The sequence below is a fragment of the Biomphalaria glabrata genome, unplaced genomic scaffold (assembly GCF_947242115.1).
Source record: "Biomphalaria glabrata unplaced genomic scaffold, xgBioGlab47.1 scaffold_27, whole genome shotgun sequence".
In the NCBI taxonomy this organism is placed as follows: domain Eukaryota; kingdom Metazoa; phylum Mollusca; class Gastropoda; family Planorbidae; genus Biomphalaria; species Biomphalaria glabrata.
The window spans coordinates 42,654-52,605 of NW_026602919.1; the positions used below are offsets into that span (position 1 = coordinate 42,654).

The 9,952-nt window shown below is 35.7% G+C and overlaps 1 pseudogene; it reads right to left on the bottom strand.

The window, feature by feature from the left end:
- Positions 1-7,260, bottom strand: part of LOC129924105 (metallo-beta-lactamase domain-containing protein 1-like) — a 33,957-nt pseudogene extending 26,697 nt beyond the window's left edge.
- Positions 7,261-9,952: the final 2,692 nt, after the last annotated feature.

Below are 9,952 nucleotides of genomic sequence, written 5' to 3' on the forward strand. Positions count from 1 at the left end.
AAACGATATATTAATATCATTGTAGATTTAAAAAAAAAATATATGTATTATACAGCAAATTTCATAATATTAAAGTAGGAGAATAAATTGGTCTAAAATTTTATAAATCAAAGGAATGAATATTTTCTTATTCATTGGTTGTTGTTTTTTTAAATGTTGCTCTAGTATAAAAAAAAAAATATGTTACCACATCTTTTCAAACTGAATCAAATTATGAACTTTATTTATGATGAAGCCTTTTAAAAGTAGATTATAGAATACAATAGCACTAATTATCAATAATAACACCATTTGTATGCAATTATAATGATTTGACATCTAGCTTAATTACAATAGCTTATGTGATGATTGGGGGGGGGGGGGGTTAAAAGGGAAAGAGGGGGGGGGGGGTCAAATCAAACCCAGAATAAATCATTGAAGTCATTATATCACATATAGATCTTGCAGTTAGATCTAGATCAACTAGGACAGAGAGAGAGAGAGAGTGCATGTAGGTCCCAATAGTATGTCAGAATATGTAAGGATAGATAACTGCCAACTTATTGAGCTGAGAAGCCATGGTCCCTAAATTAAAAGTTTTACCATCTATTGGCAAATACAGAATAGGTTTTAAAAAACAAAAAAAAAAGAACCTTTAAAGCCCAGGGTCTCAGTAATATTTAAACATTAAAAAAATGTCAATGGGTTAAAAGTTATAAATGATTAATACCATTAAGTCCTTAAGTATTCTTGAATAAAAAAAAAATGATTTCAAGAAAACAAAGAAAAAAAATAAAGTCTATACCTTGTGAGTCCAGCTGGGTGTAACCTTCTGTTAGAACAATAATGTCAAACATTTTACAGTATTTCTATATTTATTTATACAGAATGATTTTAAAGTCAACAAGCTGATTCAAAGATCTGTAGGTAGAGAAAACAAAACATTAATAAATAACAGCTATTTCATAACAAAAACATTTTAGACCAGTCACTTGCAGAGTAAGACTCAGCCAAAAATTGGAGCATATGTTAAAAATTATTTGAGTAGTTTATGCTATTTGGACACCTACAGGCCAAAATTTCAAAGTTTGACTTTGACAGCGCATTATTTGATAATTGTTCGACATAGAAACGAAAATGAAGTACCAAAATGTTCTTTAATTTAAGAAGAAAAGGTTGTCTACTAATTTGTGTACACCTATCCTATATTTTTTATTATTTTTAAGGTCAAAGAGACCATGTGTCATTATTTAATTTGTACAGATTTGTCAGTTTATTTGATTTCGGACACAATAATTTATTTCAGGCTTCAATAAACTCAGATTTTAATTTTATATTAATATTAACTAAATTCTAAGATACCCCATGCATTTCCCATAAGACAATATAGATTTATTTTTAATTTCAAAGTAGTTTTGTCATACTAAAATCAGTTTATATTGTATGACTGAATAGAGTTAAAATGTTTTACTTATTTCGGATGTTCCTTCAGAGTTGAAGATAATTACTTCCTAGTCCAAACCTCCCGCAGGACGGCGGGGGATGGGAGCGGGCAGGGTTTGAACCCGGGACCATCGATAAGTCCGAACGACAGTCCAGCGTGCAAACCGCACGACCAGGCAGCCATCCTGGTCCATGTAGGCTTAAAAATGATGAAGATTGTAGCATATAATAATTTGTAGTTTATTTTATGTTTGCATGTTTTATTGAGAGCTTTACTTTAATTTGGACTTTTTATTTTATGTTGTGTGTATTAATTTTTCACTATTCTTATTAATATATAATTTTAAATTAGGTTTTATTTTTTTATTTTGTGGTTTCTGAGCATGAACATGCTATTAATATTATTTACTTTCACCAAAAAGTAAAAAAAAAAAAAATTAAAGAAAAAAAAAAAAAAAGATTTTTTTACAGGCTTAGAAAGATTTATATACAGCTGTATTCAAATTTATATATTTACAATTTCAATATTATCACAATTGGTGAAAATAAATAAAAATAAAATTAAAGTGACCATCTTTAACTTTTTAACAATAATATCACAATAACAATAATTATGAATGCTATAATATAGCATGAAATAATGAAAGTATTTAATATAGAAATGTAAAGAGTTATGTATGATAACATTTTTTTTTAAAGTTTAATGTGAACTAACAATATTGATCGAGGCAACAGGCGGAACACAGAAGGTTGAATTTTTCTAATCCTTCTTCTGCATTCTGAGGGACTGTTGTGCATCAAGTGTGCCACCACTGATCGCATTGTTCACATAGAACCTAAAGAGTGCCTTTGTTTCTTGTAAGGCAACCAGCAGGACAATCTTCATTCCCTACTCAACAAGGCTGTCAGAAACTTTATCACCACTTTCATTGTCACATTTTTTCTGTTCAGCCTCCTTCAGTTTCTCTACCCCAGAGTCATCATTCCTGTCTTCATTTGTCTTTCTTCTTGGCAAAACTTTTTTTCACCTTTTTCTTCCTTGCATCATCATCTTTCTTCTATTGTCTCTCTACCTTCTTCTTTTCTCTCAAGACTTTTCTTTGCAGTGCATCTTCATCTTTTTTCTTTTTGTCTCATCTTTGTCTACTTCCTACATATTTTAATCTTTTCTTGCTCATCTTTTTCTGTAATCTTGCGCTTAAAGGCTTGCCAAAATTCCTCGCTGCTTACAAGAATTGGGAGAGTTGGGGGTTAATTTTTTTGGTTTAGCACTACTTTTGTCCTTGCTCTTAAAGGAGGGTATCTTTAAAATGTCCTCAGAGAGGGAAAGTTCACAAAATTTTTCAAATATAATTTTGTCATGAGGTTTGGAAAACTCTGTGTTAGGAGATTAGCCAATATTGAAAAAAAACTTCCATATGAGGTGGAAGGTAAAGGTGAATCAGGTGATGTTGCTGGTAGAGTTGAGAAACAAGAGCCAGATGGAAGAGGTGGGTTATCATGGGAGGTTGAAGGAAGATGTAGAATATCATTGGAAAAGGAAGCAAAAGGTGAGACATCATGAGTGATGGCAGGACTGTGGGAGGCAGAATCAAGAGTTAAGACATCGTGGGAGGTGGGAGAAATAGGTAGGGCATCATGGAGTGGGGAAGCAAGAGGTGAGACATCACAGGAGGTGGAAGGAAGAGTTTGCACAGCCAGTGAGGCAGATGACGATGTTTGTGGTCTGTACAGTAAACTGGGACCCAACTTTTCAGCCTTGATTTAACTGTTTCTGGACTGAAAGGGTATATCCCTGCAGCCATAAAGCCTTGCTTGACTAACTCAATTTTATCACATTTTTCCCATGTAGGCTTAAAAACCTTAGCAAATGTTTCTAAGGACACACCATCACCAGTTGATGCCACGTGCTATCTTAATGCATCCTTCCAAGCATTCTTAATGGTAGCAAAAAAGCCTGATCAAGGGGCTGCATCAGGTGACTGGCTTGGGGAAGAGGACAATTCAAAATGATTTGGTAGTCAAAACAAAGTTGGGATGTTTCAATGAGGGAAGTGTGAGAGGTGTACAGCCCATCAATAATCAGAAGAATGGGTTTGGGGAGATGGCTAGTTAATGGGATGAAGGTATCATGGAGCGAGGAGTAAAAAATGGGTGCCATTGGAAGAAATTTGAATCGGTGCTTCTGGAAAACCTTCTAAAAGATTTTTGGTTGGTATTCTTTTGTAAGGATAAAATTATCTTATAAATAGACTATATTTGATATATATTTATTCAATTCAATTCTATTTAAAATAATCTGGAGTTAAATCTAAAAATTGAATTTAGAATCTGTAGTCTAGAATTAATTGATCTAGTCTATAATCAAAAAGAATTGTTTAAAAAATACAAAGCAAAGAAGAGTGAAAAAAATATTATAGGCTAAGACTAGATTAGGAATAGGAAAAAAAATTATTTAGTAAATAGAAAAATCTCATAGACTATCAAAAGAAAATAGACTAGGTCTGGTTCATAGAAGCATAAAAAAAAAATATTAATTTTGGCTATTTTTTTGGTCATTTTTATTCTTGGAGAGTTGTTCGAAATAAATTTTCCATCACTTTTTAAAATCTGAATCCCAACAACCCTTTAAGATTTGAATGACACTTCTTTGAAGCACAGTCAATGTAACAAGTGATGCTCTGTCTATAAATGAAGCACAGTCAATGTAACAAGTGATGCTCTGTCTATAAATGAAGCACAGTCAATGTAACAAGTGATGCTCTGTCTATAAATGAAGCACAGTCAATGTAACAAGTGATGCTCTGTCTATAAATGAACGTAATTATCAATTTTGAAAGTGCACAACATTTAACAGGAACCAAAAAAAAACTTTTCATCCAGAAGCTAGCTAAGTTTATCCAGGTGACAGAAATAAAAATGGCTTACCATGCAACTTTAAAAATGATGTATACTGTCTGGAAAATATTGAAAACGAACGAAAGTGACATAGAATTGATTGAAAATGGACATGCACAGTGCACAAACCCTCACTTTTGCAAATTAATCGCGTCAAAACGAGGTAAAATCAACACTTCAAGTTGTCCAAAATTCATGTAATGTCCGGAATAAATAAAATACTCTATCTAAAGTTCAATAAGCACTACTAGATTTAAATATTGTAACATCTGTCTATATTCAGACACAAATAAATACTCTGCACAATGCATCATTGAGAACTCAAAGAGCTTGAGAAGTCATGGCTCCAAATAATGTGTAAAGTAACTAATGACTAATAAATCACAGCCAATACTGCACCACTAACAACATGTAACAATGAATGTACAAATGCTTCAAAGTAGATAACCATACTGATGTACCAAACTCTACTGGCCTCTCCACCTCATCCCAGGCTCGAACTGGATTCAACTGTTCTGTACCACCTTCACACTGGACTCACTGTACTGAACTTGACTTTGTCTCGTACTTGTGAAGTGTCCTCACTTTGAATCCAAACCAAACCATTTTGACTGTCACCTTCTCTCTTTACAAAGGTTCCCTTCTCAAAACCGATAGAGCTTCACTTGTCCTTTCTGGATGTCACATAACCCATCCTATGTGACTGGCCTCAGTAGGCCTACTGTTTACAACACAAATCTATGCTGAATAGTTGCCAAGCACTCGCCACTGTTATCTGTGTCAGCTGATTACACACACACAATTCCCCTATCTGCATTGCCTCCACAGTTATAACAATATCAAGACTTCAAAATTAGATCTCTAGGCCAAAAGCATGTATACTATATAATATATAATACATCTAAAAAGACACTTCCTGGCATTGACGCCTTGATCTTAATATTTTATTTTTTTTTGCTTTAGAGGGAGATACTACTGACACAGTCAAGCCAGTAAACTTGTGACCTGATTACTGAAGCAATAGACAGCATGGCTTGCGTAACATTCTTCAAAAGGGTCCTTCGATGGGAAGTTTTACCACCTGATTGTGCATATCTAGTCACGTAAACTAATACTTTAATATATAATTACTAAATTAGATAGAGAGACTTATATTAAGTTATTAGTTAATTTATATCATGTCTAGATCTATACACAAAAACTTCAAAAAGCACTCACTCTGTGTCAGTCGCTCACTGCACTGTCACTAAGTCTAAACCCCTGCTCTAGTCACGCCTAGTGTCACAAAATGCACTGTCACTGGCCTGGGCGTGACTGGGACACTGTCACTGGTCCTAATAACTAGAGTCTAACTAGACTAGTAACTTACTATCTTATATAACTATTATAAGTACTATTTAGTACTAAGACTAAGTTTTAAGTAGACTCTACTGTAGTCGAGTATTAATTAACTGACTGAGTTAAGTATAGTAAATAGTATATAAAGTATACTTCCTAATACTATAGATCATTAGATCTAGACTAGATTGCTGATTGATTTAGTCTTTTGACTCTTTTTTTATTTTTAGAATAGTCGATAGATCGATCTAATCTAGTATCTACTACTACTACTACTACTACTAGAATAGACTTAGTGAGTCTTAGTGTCACTTAGACGCCTTAGCAATAGATCTTGAGTCAGACGATCTAGACTGCTGCTACTTACTACTAGACTAGTCCATAGTTACTCATAACTCATACTCATAGTATGGCATAGTATTACTATTACTATTACTAGTATAAGTATTAGTAAGTATCATGGTTTCTACTCATTTCTAGATCTAGGTCTAGATCATACTCACTATCATAGAATAGCAGACCTGCCTACCAAAAAAAGTCCAAATGCGTAACACTTACGGTCAAAATGCGTATTTTGGCACCAGAATGCGTAACACTTACGCAATCCACTATATAGGCCTATATATATATATATATATATATATATATATATATATATATATATATATATATATATATATATATATATATATATATATATATAATATTAGATGTCATGATTAGATCTACAATCTAAATCTAGATCATTACAGATGATATCTAGACTAGATCTGGAACTATGTCTATATAATGATAATGAATATAATCTACTCTAGATCTAGGCTCAAGAGTGTTACCGATGCCGTGGATCCGCTACAAACTTAGACCGTAGGTCTATTCTATACTAAGACTAAGAATATAGCCTAGATCTAGACTATATGGTAGTTATCGATCTAGATCTAGTCAATCTAAATTTTAAATCATACTAAAACTAATTTCTACTAATGAACTTACAAAAAAAAAAAAAAAAAGGCACGTTGGTGTTTCAGCTAACTGACGGTACCAACCTGGTACCAACCCGCCACTCCCTCACTCTCGCGTTCTTCATTTCTAGACATCTAATTGCTATTAAGAACCAATCAACGTATAGATCTGGGCACATTGTGTTCACCCCACCTTTTCTGTTTCCCCTCTCTCCCCACAGGTGGGCTTAGCTCTATGTCGAAGGCGCCGCTTAGCGTGACCTCCTTGACCGCTTGTAAGCTAGTCTAGAGAGGAGAAAAAAAAAAGGATACGAAATGCGTAACGCGACGGGTTAAAAGCGTATTTGCGTACTGGCGGTCATTTTTGGGAGATTTTGCGTAACGAATACGCATTTTGCGTAACGGTAGGCAGGTCTGGAATAGTATAGATCTAATTATAGATGCGGCAACCACTTCTGAACCAGTCATCTAAGATTCTAGATAATAAGAATAAAAAATAAAGAATAATAATAGATTCTAATCCTAGATAGATCTAGATGTCAGTCTAGATTTAGATCTTAGCCAAAATAGAATCAGCGGTAAAACTAATCAGCTAGCTAGGTACTTACTTTACTTAGTTATGCCTAAGGCTAAGGCCCATATAATTAAAAATCATGTAAAAATTGTAACAACGAAAAAATCTTATTTTGTTTAACAGAAGAGCTCATTACTACCCAGACGAAAACCGTGTCAAATAACCCCTTTTTTTTTCTCTCTGATGTTGATCCGAAACGAATACCCATGTTTGAAATGAAAAAAAAAGATTATACGAAACATTTTAAAAGTATTTTTTACTGACAGTACCATAGATTATATATAGTCTATGACAGTAGGCCTACTTATATCTATATGTCTATACTAACTGAACATGCTATATCAGATCAATGACCTCCACGTTATTTTCTTTGTTATAATAATAAGACTAGTCTTTGAGTCCGAAGATTATATCTTATTTTATATAATTATATAATACAGGAATGCAGTATTTCGTGTGGCTGCGCAGTCCCAGCTGTGACCTACTTATTTTGCCACATCAAGGGTAAGCATAACCATTGTCCGCAGGTGGTCGATTTAGATTTTCTTTTCGCCGTCTGCGTTTGTCCTAGGGAGCAGATTTTCATTTGGTCTCAAATGTGTATCTCGCGGCCTTCGTGAGTGACCTCCAGCTGTCTTGTTCTGAGGCCGCATGCAACCAGGTACTCTCTTCTATGTCAGCCAAAGAAAGTTGACGCCTAAGCTGGTCTTTGACTTGTTTCCGTGGGGCGCTTCTGTTACGTCGATCACCTGTTAGTTCACCAAAAAAAAAAAAAAGACTGCCTTTGGCATACGTTCGTCTCTCATTATTAGCCTATAGCTTTTATATAGCTTATTTCATGCTTATAACATGCTCAGAGCGCGTTTGGTCCAATCTCATTTGTGGACCAGTGGGATGAGGGGGTATCTAGGAGTTGGTTTTCCATGCTGCCTTTAGGCGCTCAGTAAACACAACTCTGCCCGAGTCGGGTGTCGAACCTCGATCCCCCTTCTAGGTAGCCAAGCCAAGCCTCTCGACCACGCTTCCCACGGGATACGTGCCCTACCCAGCGAAACTGTCGCACCAAAAAAAGTCCCTCTATACTGTCCATACCGGCGTTCGCAAGGACATCGCTGCTTGTAGTGCGGTCTTGCCATCGTATATCCATGATGGAGCGCAAGCATCTTTGGTGGAAGCGCTCAAGAAGTCTTAGATGTTTCCTATATAGTGTCCATGTCTCAGAGCCATACAGAAGGGTTGAGAGAACCACCAACGGGTAGGCAGGCGGAGCGATCTGTTCCGCCAAACTCTCGCCTGAAGGCGCTACTGGTCCTGGCGAGACGGTTATCAACTTCCCTTGAAAGTGAGGCGTCATTTGACACTATACTACCTAGATATGTAAAGTGGTCTACCACATTAAGGGGCTGTCCGTTTACGGTGATCCTTGGGGCTGAGTATGTTTTATTGGGCGACTTCTGGAACATGAATTCTGTTTTCCCGAGGTTAGGGTTAGGCGGCAGCGTATGTAAATTCGTTTACTGCGTTCTGGAGGTCATGTTTATTGTGAGCTAGCAGGGCGCAATCATCGGCATAGAGAAGCTTCGTTATGACCATCTCCTTTGTTTTTGTATAGAATAGTAGACGTCGAAGATTGAACACATTGCCGGTAGAACGAAGCCGGATATAGATGCCTTCGTGCAATCGCTGCCTCAATGGACCCATCATTATCGAAGGAATCGCTTGCAAATGTCCCCCAGAAAACTATGAGAGAGGAGCTCGACGACCTACCGACATCTGAGGAAATTGAGACAGCAATATCTAAACTAAAAAAAAACAACACAAGGCACCTTGCTCTGATGGACGCTGAAATATTTAAAATGGGTGGTGTCGCCCTAACCGAGAGGCTAACAGACTTGTTCGCTCTATGCTGGGAGAAGTGCGTGGTCCTACCTGAACTTCGAGACTCCGTAATCATATCCCTATACAAAAAGGGTGACAAGTCTATCTGCTCAAACCTTAAAACTATCGAGGCATTACACTTCTGTGAGTAGCAGGAAAGATCTTTGCTCGAGTGTTGCTCGACCGACTAACCCACTCTTTAGTGGACTAGGTCTTATCTGAAAGCCAGTGTGACACAGAGGTGCCCTTTCTGATCACTTTCCAATAGAAAATGGCGTAAAGCAGGGCTGTGTACTTGCTCCTACTCTATTCGCTATCTTCTTTCTTAGTTATAATGCATTTATCACTTACTTGATCTATATTATTAAAATAGAATGGCACCCTCTTTCAAATTCTTTGGAGTGAAAATACAAATCTAAAACATAGAACATGTTATATCCTCATGTTTACTTTCACTAACAAGAAACGTACGTTTGTAGAATATACATCATGATCAGTTGTTTCCCTTTATTCCCAGTTCCCACTTACTTCAAATTTAGCATATTCCATAGCCTTTAGGTCTATATTATCTCTCCTTATTAATATTTTATACATTTAAAGTTTACTTGAAATTATATAATTACTTTCATTGGTCTAATCTAAATTTTGAACAAAGTTAAAGAAATGTTGAGCTTTTTTTTTCCAATTATTTAAATCTTGAGCTATAAGTCAAATGTGATGAACAGAGCAACCAGATCAACATGACACTGAGTCAGAACTAGAGAACTATAAGGTGTGGTTTGGTATTTAAAGTATAGAAGCCACTTGATGACCCTATTTCTATATCCCAATAAAATTTGTGTGATGCTTCTTACTCTGTTGTAAATTCTGCCAAGTAAAA